Raw genomic sequence first — 16869 nt, 5'->3', positions numbered from 1 at the left:
TGCTCTGCTAAATTGTAGTTAAAAAAAGGGCAAACTGTGCCCATTCTATCTAGCTGTTTGAGTGTGGAGAAGAAACTAAAGAAAGCCAAAGAACGGGTGAATGACAGTGAGGCCCCTGTGCGATAAAGCACCCGATTTAATTATTTACCTCCTCCATAAACATTTTCCCCCTGTCACCTGAAAGAAAAGGGCCTTCCATCCGTGAGTTATGACAGTAACCTGGTTTCGGCAGCGGGCTTCTTCAGGAATAATAGGCCTTTAAGGTCTAAGTTATAGCACAAGGAAGATTCTCCCTGACAATTCACTCGCTTTACCACCACTGTGCCACGAGTGCGCTGTGTAAGCTGGCATCGGAAAACGCCGGCGGCCGGGGGTCCGGGAGAGTAATGAAGGGCTGTTGTGCTTACTTCATAAACTTGTCACAGCTCCTTTTCATTTTATTTCCCGAACAAACCCGATCATTCCTCCCCGACCATGATGGCGTATGCACGCAGCTGCGGCGTAGGTCAGTTAATAAATATATCAGTTCCCTAAAAAAAAAAAAAAAGTGCTGCAGCGTTAAAAACGAGATAAAATATGGATGAGGCTGCTTCAGTGCTCCAGGTGTGTCAAGTGTGATTTAATATGAGGAAGGGATGCGCGGCGAGGAAAGAGGAGATTGCTGAGGAGAGCACAGACAGACAGGGCAACCTTTGACCTCTCAATAGCAGCCAGTCAGGTAATTCTGCTGAGCTGAAGCTCACAAAACAGCCACTGGGGAGACACCCACCTAAATTCATCTGCTTTACTGATTAGGAAGAAGCGCACGTCAATCTGTGGCCAATCTGTCAGTGTTTGTGGGATATAAGGTGTGAAAGTGTCTCTATAGGTTTGAACATGTGTACTTGTCAGCGTTGCGTGTGTGTATGAGTCATAGGCCTGTGTGTGTTTTGGTGACTGAGTGTGCATGCATGTTTAAAGGTGCTACCTTGATGGATTTTATATAACTGCTGCAAACAAACATGATTAGCAGCCTGACTCTGAGTTTACGCTTTTAGCTCGGATTTGGAGGGAAAACTACTCAATAGAAATCATTTTTAATATGTTCTCAGTAAAGAGAAAGAAATCCAATGATCATTTAAATACATTAAACAAAGGGATTTATGGGAAATGTGGTCTCAAGGAAAGAAACAACTTACAACTTTGGGAGTATTTTCGCAGATGGGGTAAAAACAGACAGACAGGTTTCCAAGTAAGAAACTTAGACATCAATCCATTAGACTGACTCTCTGGTTCAATTTTGACCTTGTGTACTTTCCGTAGTTTTCCTGTTCATTAAGGAATGCAAGCTGAAACTAGAAATGAAACAATAAAAATCCTTTTGAAAAGCTCTTGAAATAATAGCACCGGTGTGAAAAAGGAGCTTTGCATCGTGTCGGCCTTGGTATCATTATTCATGTATCACAATGAATTTGACAATGATGTATTGATGTTTCTACACATACCATGTTTTAAGTGTGTGCATGAAGTTAGGTGTATTTTGTGTGTGTGTGTGTGTGTGTGTGTGTGTGTGTGTGTGTGTAAGTGTGAGTTTGTCCTCCACTGGTCACAGAGCCACGGGCTAGGAAATGGGCTTTCCTGTCGTTCAGAGGGGCTAAGCTGACAGAGCATGAAGGCAACCATAAAGCCCCAAACTGCCTCCTGATACTGGTCGGCTCGCTAGCTAATCATTACACATCTTCCTCTCATGTGTTCAGCACTTTTTACTCCTCTTTTCTCACTCCATCCAGCCCAACTCCTCCTCATCTGACCCCACTCTCTCACCTCCGCTTGCATATCGCTTCTCCTTTTCTTGTGTGTGTGAAAGTGACATTTTGTGTGTGTGTGTGTGTGTGTGGCTGTGAGAAAAGAAAGAGTGTGAGCATGTTGGTGTGCACTCTGCAGAAGGATTCCAGCTCTGAGAACTACCTTGCATGACCTCTAAATCTGCTGAGCGCTCACATAAAGGAACTCTGCTTTTCCCCCCTTCACTGTTTCCCTCCATCAGAATCTCACGCAGCGGCGAGGAGGAGTTTTACTTTCGACTGTGCAACACGGCAGCTCTGAGAAGGGGAAGCACCGCCTGCTGCCAGTCTCGATATGAAGAGCAGTCACCAGTTTCTCCCCAAAGTGTCTCTCACAGGCAGCCAGAAATGTGCTGCTCTTTCAACTGGAACACTCAACTCTATCCAAAAAAAAAAAAGAAAAGAGGAAGGCTTCTAAATCCTGGAGGTGACACACTTGTTAATGTGCATTTCCTCTTAATAAACAGTGACATAGAGTGGGAAAAAAAAAATCTTCCATACATTTCACACACAATCCTAATTCATTACAACCACCATGACCAGTAGACAGGGCCCACTGGGCAGCAACTGAGGCATGAGTGACCCCCGCTGACCGCTGCTGAGCCACTGGGACAAAGCCACAGGTAGTCGTGCATAATTCCACTTCCTGCCCTCGGTAATAGCTTCTGGTGACCTCTGGCTGCGCGCCGCGACCCATCATGCCCCATCAAGCTTGCCCCAGTCCTCACAGCACGGCAGCACTGAGGCTGAGTGAGTGAACGGCTGGGGAGATCGTTATAAAACATACTCCATTACGTCACTTCTTTACCTCCTCAAACCATCCAAGAAATTATGTCTGTAATGTTTTCTGATTAGGGTTGGGTACCGAAACCTGGTGCCAATATAGCACTGGTTCCTAAGCGACCAGTATCTACCGGACCGAATGAATATGCTCTCTGGTGCTCTTAAATGGACGTTACAGGCAACAGAATCATCACTGCACATGATGCTAGATAACACTATACTTGGCAGCAGGTAATGTTAGCCTACCGTTAGTAGCTGGCTTAAACACAGTGAAATGCTGACAGCTGTTTCACCGGAAAGGATTCCAACATGCAACAGTCTGCAGCTAGACACAGAGCAGACTAGCTGCATTTTGAGTTGCGTCAGAGTTGCGTTCAATTGCCCCTCGTAAGCGCATGGTGCATTCAATGTTGTTGATTCCCTTCTTCCATCTAGTGGTTCTTTTTGTCGTTTAACAGAAATTGACTGCTGAAATAAGTTATTGTTATAAGTTATTGTTATTACATTTTAAATAAATCATACCATGACCATATGGCTTTAGCAATAAATAAGATGTTCTTTAATGTCACCGACTGTCGTTTAGTACTGTTCTTTTATTAAAGTCGGTTCAGGCACTGGCATCGTTATAGCACTGTTATCGGAAAAAACCCAAACAATACCCAACCCTAATTCTGAGTACTTTATATCAGATCTGCATATTTGTGCACACCAAGAGATGAAACTCAAGGACTTTAATGGTCTTCTATGACATCAAGGAAACCTAATATTTTAGTCAAGGTCATCTATTCTTACTCAAACTTTACGTTATAAGATTTTCCTTGGCTGCATGAAAGCTTACAGTCAGTCCCCATAAAGCTCATTTCACTTTAAAAAAGTTACTTGTTATATTTACACACTAATTAATACTGTTACTGTACCAATAAGTGACTTTTAGTACCACAGTAATATTTATCAGGGTAATATTTCATATATTCAGTGTTTAAAGGAGCGGCACGCCTGATTTTATATATGTTTTTCCATTATCTAAAAAAATACATTGTGTGAAACAACAGACACACACACACACACACACACACACATACACACACACACACACACACACACGGCTGCAGCTGGTTGTGATGACACGTTAAGGATGTGTTAATTCACCCCTCTAAGTTTCCTTATCATGTCTGCTGCTTGGCCATTCATTAATAGTCCTGTTTTAATTAGCCATTAGTGAACACACTCCCCATGTCAGAGATATTAGATGGGAGTGTGTGTGGGGCATAGAGAGAGGAGAGTGGGAGTAGGCATACTGCAAGGAAGGTATTAAGAGTATAGATGTGTAGTGTGTGTGTGTGTGTGTGTGTGTGTGTGTGTGTGTGTGTGTGTGTGTGTGTGTGTGGACAGCTCCATTCTCCCACTGTGGCGGCAGAACAATTGGCAGGGACACGCTGTTCAGTGGGGCCTCCTCCTCATTATTGGCCCACTGCTCACTTGTGAGCCGTATCATTGTACTGCAAGACAATGGCTGCCAGGGGCCCCACCCGACATGATACCCCCCCTCCACACACACACATGCCAGTCCAGCTAGAAGCTTAACTCCCCCCTCTTCTCCCGTCTGCATGTACCCGCACGGCAATCACCCCTCCTCTACGTCTCAACCCCGCAGTATCGCTGCACGTGATTGGCTGCAGCACGGACACCCGACGCTGGTCAGAGTCCACGGCGAGAGAACAGGGGATTAAGCCTAATTAGCATGAACAATAACAACAAACAAACACTGATGGGGAAGAGGGGTCACTGAGGCAATCCCACTGTCTCTCTTAATTAGCATTGTTTATCAAGTGACACAGTTGGTTCATGAAATCCAGCACATAGCAGCACACATCTATTAGATGCATGGCTCGCACAGTCACGTGGGCACGCCGTGCCGAGACACACATAACATATACATGCGAGTATGTTTTGGGTATATGTGTGAGCGCACAAGTGCTAAGATTATATTTTACTTCCTCTTAAAGATTATTGATATTAACTACGGATTTAAAGTTCCTTCTGTACTGTACCGTAAAATGGGTCTTGCTGCTGTGAAGTAAAAATCTTCTATGTCTAATATACACTATTCTACCAAAAAATGACACATGCTTTGGTTTACTCTTGTGTTGTGTTAATGGTTTGGGCTCAAACCCTTAGTACCAATTAAGGGAAATGTTAATTTTGGAGCATAATTTGTTGCATAAATGCAAATAATACATACTTATAGATATATATTATACTTATACACAAATAAATCAAAATACATTATTTCCATAACCATGCATAAGCCGCAAAAGTGCAACTATGGAGAAACAAAGTATTCACAGGCTCTCAAAAGTACATTCCAGCGTTACAGCCCTGACAGGCTCATGCTTCGACAAACCGCTCTGGTAATTAGCAGATTTATGCAAAACCTATAACAAATGGTAATTGAGGAAGATCTGACAAAAAAGGATCTGCTGTTTTAGGTAGCACTGGAAGAATCAAAGGACCAAAGAGGATTATTCTGGAGAATCAACCCCTCTTAAACATACATTAACATTACGTCTGTAATGCCAATTATTGTGAAGCATAGATGAAACTGCAACTTTAGCATTCTGCGTCCAAAATAGGGCTGCAACTAACATTTATTTTCATTGTCGATGAATCTGTATTTTCTCAAGATGACCTCTTCAAATTTCTTGTTTTGAACTGTTGCAAAATATTCAATTGAAACGCTATGTTATGAAACATGAAAATACAGCATATTAATTGCCATAGAAATATATCAGCTACACTTGGAAGCATGGGAATAATAGGAAATATAACACTGGAGGAGGGTGGTAGAGTCTGCACAGAGCTCTATGGATGAACTGTCGCTGCTGTGAGCCAGACCTTATCGCCAGTTCCCAAACTCACAGAAAATTCCACCAGATGTCCTTTTCGGCTGGATGTCGGTTACCTTCCACTTTATTTGTTAGAATTTGTATACTCCAGTCGATTTATGAGGACTATGGTTAACTGCTCCTCAGATCTCTGCAGGGTAAATCCAGACAGCTAGCTAGACTATCTGTCCAATCTGAGTTTTCTGTTGTACAACTAAAACAACTTTTGAACGTACACATGTTCCAGCAAAACAAGTTCCTTCCCGAGGCTATTTTGCAGAAGCACCATGGCTCTGTCCAGCGCTTAGCGCCGCCCAAAACTATTGTGATTGGTTTAAAGAAATGCCAATAAACCAGAGCACGTTTTCTCCCATCGCGGAATGCTGTGTGGACTAGCCAGACCCTCCTCCGCAGCGCTGTGGAGGAAGGTCTGGCAACTCACTAATAAATCTTCAAAGAAAAGTGTGGGCTGTTACGGTTTGGGAATAATCAACTACAAAGTGATCATCTGCTACGTTATGGCTTCAATGTGCAAGTGTCCAAATACTTAGGCCATCAACTTTTCTTTTTTTAGTCTGACCAGTTTCAAAAGTCAAAACTTTCAAACTAATAACAGATCTGTGAGTTATAAGATTTCCATACACAGTCATTTAGGTTGTGCACTGCTTCCACACATACACTACACTCATGCATAAAGTTCCTCCAGCACACTGATGAGCTGAATAAAAAAAAAACATTGATCGCCACACCACATGTATAAATATTAGTGATGAGATGATTGATGATAGGATTTCTAAATCTCTTTGGCATCGGAGAAAAAATGCATTTGCCTGAGTATCTGCCCGTCTGCGATGCTGAAGGCCCACCCCTGGGGAACTCATAGCTGCAGTGGGGGTCAGTGAAAACTGGGCCAAATCAAAGTGATTAAGGACCTGCAAATCAATAACGCCTTTATATTAGATTTACTCACCAGCCTCGGATTGCACAGTCAGCAGAAAGATGGGAGGAGGCAGAGGCTGAAATGAACCCAGATCCTACTAAGCGTCGGCAGATTGGGTGCCGGCATAAATCTTTAGTCTTTGAGGCGTAATAAAATAATATAATCATCTTTGAATGGAAGGGCGAGGGTAGGTTGAGGATTGTCTTTTGTTTCTGCTGATCTCCTAACTCCAGTGTTTTGATGATGAGAGAGGAAAACCATTACCCAGAAACCATCGGAGAGGGCTCTTTAATGGTTAACTTTGGTGTGATGTAGTTGTACTGTCTGTGGAGGCTGTGTGAATGTTGAATTATGCCGGAGATAGAGGTAATCACCAGGTGCTGTCAGAGTTGGAGAGAAAACACATGGTAGCCTGTAAGATAGTGTTTTAATTTCCAGAGGGGGAACAACAGGATGTCTTAATACCTCTGAAAAAATACAGATTTTTTATATGGCTTATTTTAGCAATATCAGTTCAAGTACTGGTGATACATTTCCTTTCTGGGTCCATTTTTTTTTTTTTTAAGATTTCTTTGGGCATTATTAGGCCTTAATTCATATAGGACAGCTGAAGACATGAAAGGGGAGAGAGAGGGGGACTGACATGCAGCAAAGGGCCGCAGGGCGGAGTCGAACCTGCGGCCGCTGCGTCGAGGGGTAAACCTCTATGTTATATTGCCTGCTCTACCAGGTTAGCTACCCAGGCACCCCATTTTCTTGTTTGATAGTGTACAGTATGCTTGCCTCCGACACACCTGGTCATATATAGACAACTTGACATCATCCTAGGCAAAACCAGCAGTGCATGTAGATGAACAGTGAGAGTTTACAGTTTTAACATCATTTAAATGACTACACTTAATATGTCATAATGCCAATTAAATCAATGAAAACACGCTGAAACAATGCATGCATAAGACCCTTACTAGCTTGATGTGGTTCATTTAAGGAAGGTGTTATATGTGCTATGGACCAAACTACTGACTGACTGAAAACTTGTGGACGGTTCCAAACTAATTGGGAAACAAAAGCAGATCAACCACAGGATTTTCTGATGGTAGTTAAACGACATTAAACTATGCTTAAATCCATCTGCTGATCACAACGGTCAAGAAAGCTATCGTCTATGGAATCTGTGAAAGCAATGTATGTAATGATGCAAGATCATTTGGTTACCATGACAACATATGTACGCATCAGCACGTGAGTATGGGGATCTTCCCTTCTACATCAGAAAGTGGAAAGCAGCAGGCTGAGCCCATGTCCGTGTATTTTAGCAGTTTTATTTACAGTAAAAGTGAAACGATTAATCTTTTTCAAATCGAAATCGCGATTTGAAAGAATGCGATTAGCTAATCGTGAAGACCGCGATTAATCAAATGTGAAATATTTAGTTGAATGTTTGGTGTAACATTTGGTTTAACCTTTTTTTATTCCTCTTCTCTATTATATTTACTTCTTTTTTCATAAGATAAATGCGGGAATAATGTTACATATCACAGATTGTTTACAGAAATATCCTTTTTTCCTTTATCCTAATTGTCAGTGGATCTTTCATTTATTTTGTATTGTATTACTTTATTTAACATGATCATAGAAGATGCAATATGCAGCTAAAAAATTTTTTAATCATAATCGCAATATGTGGCAGAAAAATCGCAATTAGATTTTTTCCCCCAAATCGTAGAAATGAGTCAAGTTATTGGTTGCATTTGGAGAAGGAAGTTTTACATCCAATCACAGTAATGATGTTAACATAAAACTAGACAATGCAGAGGTGATTTAGTGATATCTCTGCAGCTGTGGTCATGATAAAACCCAGAGTCGTCTTTATCCGAGACCGAGAAAAAATGCGGTCGATTCCGAGACCGAGACATATAAAAAGTGAAGAACAATCTCGAGTACTACAACACTGATATATATTATTTACAAAATGCTTCAGGTGCAGGTCAAATAAACTGAACTACAGGTTTACAAGTAGCCTAAAAATAAAAATAAATAAAAAATATTTAGCTCAATTTCAGATTAAATTGTTTTTTTTTATCTAAATCACACATAAACCAAATTTAGCCCGAATTATACACCCAGACATCTTTTCACCTGCTCACGGATATGAAAATATGTGCAAAGCAGCTACAAAAAGCTATGATCAAGTCCTGCAGAGAGAAGACCACAAGCCTTTGCAAGACAATTCAGCGATCATTCAGGAAGAGAAATTCACTGTGGGAGAGGTAAAGAGAAAACTCAACGAACTGATAGGACTCGCAGCTGAAAGCAACAAGTCTACGCTGCCAAACATTATCCTGTGAAACGCAAGAAGTTAATAACTAAAGCAGAGAAGGCAAGTTGAGGGAACTCACTTTCTTGCATTACACATACTGTCAGTCATATTTCCTAAATGGAAAACGACAGGAAGGTGACAAAAACCCTGACCAGATAGCTTACAGGCACCACACGCTAAACGAGAAGAATCATGTACACGGAGAATGTTTCAAAATGTCTAGGTTTCAGACACAGACACACACACTTAGTAAATAAATAGTTTTCTGGTGACAATAAGTTGAATGCCTGAACATGTGCATACACACTTGCGCACGCAATGTGCCGTTTTCCCTTATCTCCATGGAGACAACATGCCCCCCCCCTCCCAACCAGTGTCTGTCTCACAGTAAATCTAAATTGGCGAGTGCAGTTAACCCCCTCACCTCCTCCATAGCCAGCTCCTAAGTCTCTGGATCTGTGCAGCAGACGATGAGAGAGAAATACAATCAATCTGAGAAAAAAGAAGAGCAGAGGGAAGGGAGGGGAGGGTGTAAAAGAAAAGCCAGTGGAACATGTTAGCACACAACAGTGCCAGGGTCACGCAGAAGCCACATTATTTTTTTTATTTTCTTTGCACTGAAGATAAAGACTAAAGGAGCTTTCATTCTATGTATGTGTTTAACAGTTTCCTTTTAGGAAAAGCGAGGTTATTTTGCACGAATCTTTGGTGTAATCTGGTGTGAGAGGAGGATGTGTGCATGTGTGTGCGTTTGTATGTATGTTGGAGAGGAAGCTCCGAAGGAACCTCCAATCTGTTTACAGCTCTGATTGGAATTACACAATCAATTACCACCCCCTGCTGAGGCCCAAATGAGCCAGCCCAAAAGACAGGGGAATTGGTTAAATGTTATTGTTGGGAGGCCATTATCCAACAATCGGGGTGGTTAATGCAAGAAAATGACATTCATTAAAAGGCTCGACGGGAGGCTCCCAGGGGCCAGGCTGCAGCTGACCCTCATTCACTGCCAGGCTTTGTGGGCCCTCGTCAACTGTGGGGAGGGGAGATCATGTCAAAGGCACAAAATGCTCCTCTTTTGTCACACAGTGGCCTTCAGTCTCTCTTTGCAAGTGTGCGTATGTGTGTGGGGGGGGGGGCTGAGAGCCAGAGAAAATACCTGTGACTGTGGACGTGAATTTTTTTTGTGCTTAAGAGAATGTGTGTGAAATGTCAGAGGGAGAAAAAAGGGATAATTTCATCATTCTGTGAATTAGAGGAGTACAGGGGGAGAGTGATTGAGCACCCACCTTTGCCAATGGATGCACATGTAATCCTGCAGTAATGAGGCAGCACCAGAATCATACTCCACACACACTTAGTCCGATAATGTATATCATCAACGCCACAGCTTGTGAAAAAAAATAAAAATCGGGTGTACTTCCAGCCAGCAACGGTGATATCATCTATCAACGCAGACAGAGCTATCAAAAGCCAAAAGTCAAAAGTAAGTGCCGAAATTAGCCCACACACCAAAAGAGACAGAGAGAACCGGTCGTGCCATTATTTTTGATACAGGATCCCTGCAATAGATTATTTTCGCGAACTTCCACCAATGAAAAAAGGCTTTCTTTGTCTTGTTCTAGTGTTTCAGACAGTTGCAGATAGGACGATGGGTCAGCAAGGAGAAGACAGCTGTGGCCTTGTTATTTCTGTTCATCCTACAGGAAACAAGAGACATTTCATTAATGAGACGCAAGGAAGAAATATTTTCCTTTAAGGCAATGGGTCACAATGTAGATGCTTGTACAGTCTTTACAACATAGAGAGAACTATGACCAGAGAGTCAAGAAGCCAAAAGGAGCTTAACTCAGGACCGTTTGGCTTTCAACTACATCTGAATTTATGGATTAGAAATGACTTGGATGCTTGAATAGATGCTAGAAAGGAACTACAGGGATGATCAGTACTACAGACACCACTCTGATGGTTCCTGGACCATTAGAAAAAAATGGTTTGCATGACTTTTGCAATCAAGAGTTAGATTCCAGTTCTACAGATTCCAGACAGGTGAGGTTTACCTGGTCGGTATGTAGAGAAAATTTTGGCAACAGGTAGTGCAAGAGGACAGGTAGAGGATGCTGTCGCCACAACGTGTTTGAGAGGTTGCCTGAAAGACTCTTGCATGTTGAGCACCATATATTTAATAAAAGATTAATTGAGAAAAGATTGTTTAAACGTTTTGCATGCGACGCATTGCTTTCATCTGCCATTCCCTGCAAATTATGGCATCAATTTTTTTTTTTCTGTCTCCATTTGCATTAGCAACAGTGTGCAAAATGCATGCATTTCATCTTCGATGGCCACACCTTGACCTTCTTTTATGTCTTCTGCATGCTACGTTTGATTTCACGACTCCTATTGTCTATAAGGGCATGAGACTGACTTCCGATTAGCGCTGATAGCTGTTACAGATAGCCAAGACAAGGGGGAAGCCACAGGAGCGCAGATCCCAGCAGCGTGCCGCAGAGGACTGAATCAATTTGGTGTACTCGCCAGGTCCCCGGCTTATTGAGCACACAGATTGACCCCCCCTAACGGTGGCTGTTACCTCAAAGCCAAACAGTGACCTTTGACACTTAACCATCTGTTGGCTCATAGGAACAGAAAAAAAAAATAGCCCATGTTGATTTTGGTAGGAAAGTTGTATTTGCACAGATAAATGGATCAAATAGAAATCAAATACAGTAATTACAAAGCAAAAGTTTAATGAAATGTTCTGGTTTGCTACAGTTGCATGCTGTCTAGTGTGAGCCGGGTTCATCAGAGAGAAGTGAAATAATTATCACAGGCACCTGTTATGGCAAAGAACAGGTGGAGCTATAGCGTTTGTAATCTCACATCTCAACGGATATTATCCGGATGTGTGAGTATGTATGTGTGTGTGTGCGTGTGAGTGTGTATGAGCACACAAATTCCATCTTTGTGCCAAGATACTATGTTTGTTTGTATGTGTGTGTGTGTGTGTGTGTGTGTGTGTGTGTGTGTGTGTGTGTGTGTTAGGTGTTGAGTTAAGCCTCTGATTGAGAAACAAGCCACAGTAGCAACATGCCTTGCTGTTTCCCCCAGCATCTGTCTTGAGCAGCATGGGAGCCTCTGTGCATACGGGAGGGAGGAGAGAAGAGGAAGGAGGAAACCACGGATAGGCGGCATCCCTTCATCTCTGATTCACACCCCCTCCCCCCCCCCTTCTCATTATTTAGGAGTTTAAAAAGTCTCTCTCTCTCTCAGTTTTTTTTTTGTCTTCCATCATCTGCGAGTCAGCGCCGGGTCATATCACAACACGACGTGCTCTGCTGTGAGTTTAGCACCAGACACGCCAACTCCCCGCCACTTCCTTTACACAGACACAGTTTCTTTGAGACACACTGTGCTGCACTGTCAAAATACTGGAGGTTGATAAGGCAGATAGTCAAACGGAGGAGCTGTCCTAAATGTTTGGGAGAATCTCACTACTACCCACCTCTTTTCTGTTTCTTGTGAAGGGTGGAAATGTATAAGGAAATAAAGAGTGGAAACAAGAGAATCTCAGTCTAACCATTTAGATTGTTTTTTAAATGAGTAGTTAAGAGCACTGCAGTCTGCTGGTCTTAATATAGGTCAAATAAGGGCAAAGAGTGCTGGAGGGTCAGTTAACTATAGTGTCAGGACATAGAAAAATGTTAACACAAACACCTTTGCGAGGCTAATAGACATAACAAGGTGCTGCATCCTAGTCATTTCATTCCCATTGCTGCCGAGATCTCTCTTTAGCTGTAATGATTAGTAATAAAGGTGCAAAATGAAGTCAGCTGGCTGGGAGATGATCAGCTCCATATGCTGGCTCTGTTGGGGTGCTATTTCATCCACTTTTACCCACTCCAGGCGTCAACTTCCTGGAGTGGGTAAAATTGATGCCCATTTGACTTGTTTTAAATGAACTCTTGCCTCTGTTTTAGCCATATACCTTAGTCCAGACAGCCATGCCAAATTAACTAATACATACGTTTCCCACTGAAAAACCTTTTGAAATATAATCTCAGCAATCCAGTATACTGTATGCATTTTATGGTATTAAGTCTACCCCTACAGTATTAGGTCCAAATATACCCTGTTTTGGCCTATTTTAATGCTCAACTTTTGTCTCTTTAGTCCACCATGTTGCTTTAATTAGCTAATCTTCCTGTGCAGTTTCAAGTTCAAGCTGCTTTGGGAATAAGGACAGATGACGCGTCCTAAAAGCTGGAGCCTCATATAAGCTATAAAAAAATAAAACCTAATTTTTAAAGAATGCAATCAGGACTCTAAAGAGCCTCCTGAGTGTCCGAGAGTCCTTAAAGAGGTAGACGGGTCTATTAATAGCTGCGGACTGGAACTGTGTGTGAGGCTGGAGTAGGATGAGCAACGTGGTATTTTGGAGCCATTCATCCAAAGACGGAGCTGTAGTCTTCAAGACAACATGTGTTTTTATGTACATACAGAGAGGATACACTTTGGATCTTGGTTACAATAGAGTGTTGGGCAACTCCTTAGCTAAGATTTAGACACACATTTGTTTAATGACTTAAAGTTTTTCATATGCGAGTGTTGGTTATGTTTTGGTTTGTGTAACATGCCGATATGGCCAAGGTTGTCATTGAAAAAGATTTTGAAAAAAAGCGATTTAGATATAAAAAAACAAACATTCTGTTTAAAATAAAGTAAAACATTTACAAGGTTTGTAATTATCTACTTGAAATTCCTGGAATTAACTATGCAATTTGGTACAATTTATAGGGAAAATATAAAAATAAATAAACTTAATAATACCCTTAATAATACATTTATTTTCAGACAAATTTCCTGGAAAGAATTGCTGAAATCTTAATGATTGGAAAAACTGACTTTAAAACGCACAACATATTCATTATTGGAAACAATTGTATGCCTGTAGACCCATTCTACATTATTGCAAGTTCAGTTAACCAACTCTCTCCATTTCCCAATAATTACCACCAGATTTTAACTGTCCTTTACATATGTTTTAGAAAATGATGGGACCTGTTACTGACACCACACCAATATTCAAGATCAGTAGTGTAATGTGTAATCTACTTAAGGTTGTGGACACCTCAAATAGAGTTCCACTGTACTTCTGGCAGACCAAGAGCTTATAAAGTGGTCAATTATGTACTCAGTCAAAAACAATATGGATCTTGTAATACATAAAGTGTTCCTCCATCTTTATTGGCTCAGTTTCCTCTTTCACCCCTGGCACTGATTCTGCGGGTAAGTTTAGCTGGACTGGGATTCAGATGTGTTTGACAGTGTTGCCATATTTTGAATATCTGATCCAAATATTTTTTTTTCGCTGACAGGAGCCAGACAACTGCATTCAAATATTTACTTAAAAAAAAATAAAAAATCTTTCCAATCAATCTGCCCTCTGAGGTGAGGCTGAAATAGTGAGTCAATTACATTTAATTTATCGCTTTAAACTCAATGTTTGGTTCAGTTTTTGTATCAAGTGGTATGCAGATGTCACTTGTCAGGACACCACACTTTACAATACTGGGAAAGGAAGGCATTAAAATAAAACTACAACTTTGTTTCTGATTCAAATGAATGCATTTCTGCTGAGTAAGGCTACCTGCAGATACATTTGCCCTACAGAAGGATTGAGAGGCTTATCAAACCGACTTCTCTGTCACCATCACTCTCTGAAGAAAGCCAAGTCCAGAAGAAAGCCAAGTACACTGACAATTGTCTGCCTGTATCAAGCGAAGGAGGCATATCATTAACACTAGAGATGATACCGGAAGGGGCCAATCAACACCTGTTTCCACTGTTATCGCGCCATTTTTGTGTGAGTACCAAATTGTGACATTTAGAGACATGACAAGATATGAGTCAAAACAAAACCTTTGGAGCTCTCTGTGGCCAACTCCTGTTGTTTCCTGAAAAGCAACTATTTGGGCTGTTGCGTAGCACATTATTATAGCAAAGCCGGGCCTATATAAAGCAACAATAAGACAGCGACTGTGCTGCTTCCAAGCGAGTCATCTCCGGCAGCCAGCCTAGCTATCATTATCTGTTAAAGAGCCTCCGTCCCTATGGATCATCATTACGAGACACATTAGAAAATACTTTGATTAAACTCCCCTAATCCAGCACAGACAGCTGCAGTCCATTCACAGCTGCCTAATCTCCCCGCCACTAAATACCACAGAGACAATGGGCAACAAATGACAACTTACGTGAGGGGGGGAGACACAGAAATAAAGGAGTAAGAAAACAAAGAGAAAGAGGGAGAGAAAAGGGAGGGGAGAGCTGATTCCTCCATCAAAGGCGGGCGGTAAACAGTGCTGATGGCAAGCCGTATCATACCAGGAGATGGCTGAAGCTTTCTGTGAAACGAAAAGGGATACAGAGAAAGACAGAGGGGATGTGAGGTACAGGGTAAAGAGTTTAGTGAGAGGGGTTGGGGAAGGAGGGAGACATAGCTGTGGGAGGGAGAGAAAAAAGGGAAGATAGAAGAAGAGTGACGCGAAAGGACGGGAGGCGGGGTGGAAGGAGCTGGAGAAGGATGATGGAGTTGCGTCTCCCCTCGGCTGGCAGATGAAATGTTGCACGTGGAAAGGAGAGATCTCTTTCACCACGACTACAAACAGGGCACGGGTGCTGATGGGAGCTGCCGCAATCAAGATGAGAGCAGACAAACGAGAGTATAGAGAAAGAGAGAAAAATGAAACTACTCCTCAATGGTACAAATCACCGCAGGGAGGTTATCAGGGCCGTCGGCAATCACTATAATGACAACATGGTGTGACATGATAGTTACAGCACTCAAAGAAAATCATTTGCACGGGCTGGAGAAAAGATAGGCAGGCGGGCAGCTTCATAAATACTGGTGTGGCTGGGAGAGTGAGAGAATGTGTGTGTGTGTGTGTGTGTGTGTGTGTGTGTGTGTGTGTGTGTGTGTGTGTGTGTGTCCAAGTCCATGTGTTTTTAGTATTCAAGATGATGGGTGTGTTGGATGTGTAGCTGTTGAGCAGAGGAGGATAGGCAGGTGAGTGTGTTGTGATTGTGTGGGACGGTGTTGATCGGAGAGGAGGCGAACCTATTATACTACGTACATTTGCTTGTTTTGTTTGTTCATCTTTCCTTTTTGTGTTTTTTCATCACCAAAACTCAATTTATAACCAAAAACAAAGTGCGTTGTGTCCACTGACATTTGTATCACATTTGGGAGCATAAACAAGCAATCTGACGCCTGATAAAATACTGTAACGAGATGTTTTGGTTGTGCAAAATGCTCCATGTGCAAAGACATATCCATGGACACATGGACTATTACCTAATCTTTAATCAGCACATTATTACCCCAACAGCACTGTGGCCAATCACATCAATTAACACTCTGACTACAGTTATATATAGTATAAGTTACCTAGTGTCCGCAAAAGTTTAACTCACAGACAAACTGTAGCTTGCAAGTGGCTCTTTTAATTTTGATACCATATTGTGAACTTATGTCCTATGTCTAAGGTCTGAATGGCTGTCTTGACATATGCCTCAGTATTTTGCATCAAATTAGGTAGTGCCTATGTTAGTATCAAAGCATTTTGATGTTGAGAATATAAATAAATATAAATGGCCTTATCTTAAGGCCTTATGATGGATTAGAGGGCGACAGTTTCCCGCTGGTGCCACATTTTACTAGTCTGGCTATCACCAGACCAAGCTCATACTTTTAAGATTGAACATTAGTCTGGGGAGTCTGCTCTGTATTTTCTACTGCACAAAAGGCGTGATCAACGGGCATAGTTCAAATGACTCTGTATGCAATTGGATAGTCCTTCAACCAATCAGACCAACGATCCGGGTGACGTAGCAGCAACAGCGGCATCAACGGGTTGCTGCGCTTCGGTGGCCGTCATGTTGAATGTAAACAAAAAGCTGCTTGGTCACTTCTCTATCGACATCGTGTTAAACCCGCAAATTTATAATGGAAGCAGGATAGATAAACGTACAGGTTTTCAGCCTGAGCTGCAGGACGAAATCAAATTGCCGGCAGATCGGGCTGGGTTTACCCAGTCTAACATTTTACTGTTTATCGATGGG

At 41.9% G+C, this 16869-nt stretch overlaps 1 protein-coding gene across 2 annotated transcripts in view; it reads right to left on the bottom strand.

Annotated features, from left to right (window-relative positions):
* The window catches only part of LOC116044494 (POU domain, class 3, transcription factor 3-B), a 173781-nt gene that overhangs the window by 86870 nt on the left and 70042 nt on the right, over positions 1-16869 (bottom strand). Inside the window, exon 5 of one of the 2 annotated variants that reach the window (XR_004103680.2) lies at positions 9176-9243. The exons of the other annotated variant lie outside the window; for it this stretch is intronic. The gene's annotated coding sequence lies outside the window, so the exon portion shown is untranslated. The remainder of the gene's footprint in view (positions 1-9175; positions 9244-16869) is intronic. 2 annotated transcript variants of the gene reach the window in all.

Source organism: Sander lucioperca, chromosome 24 (genome assembly GCF_008315115.2).
Source record: "Sander lucioperca isolate FBNREF2018 chromosome 24, SLUC_FBN_1.2, whole genome shotgun sequence".
NCBI lineage: Eukaryota > Metazoa > Chordata > Actinopteri > Perciformes > Percidae > Sander > Sander lucioperca.
The sequence above is the reverse complement of the archived record's forward strand: the minus strand, read 5'-3'. Positions and strand labels throughout refer to the sequence as shown.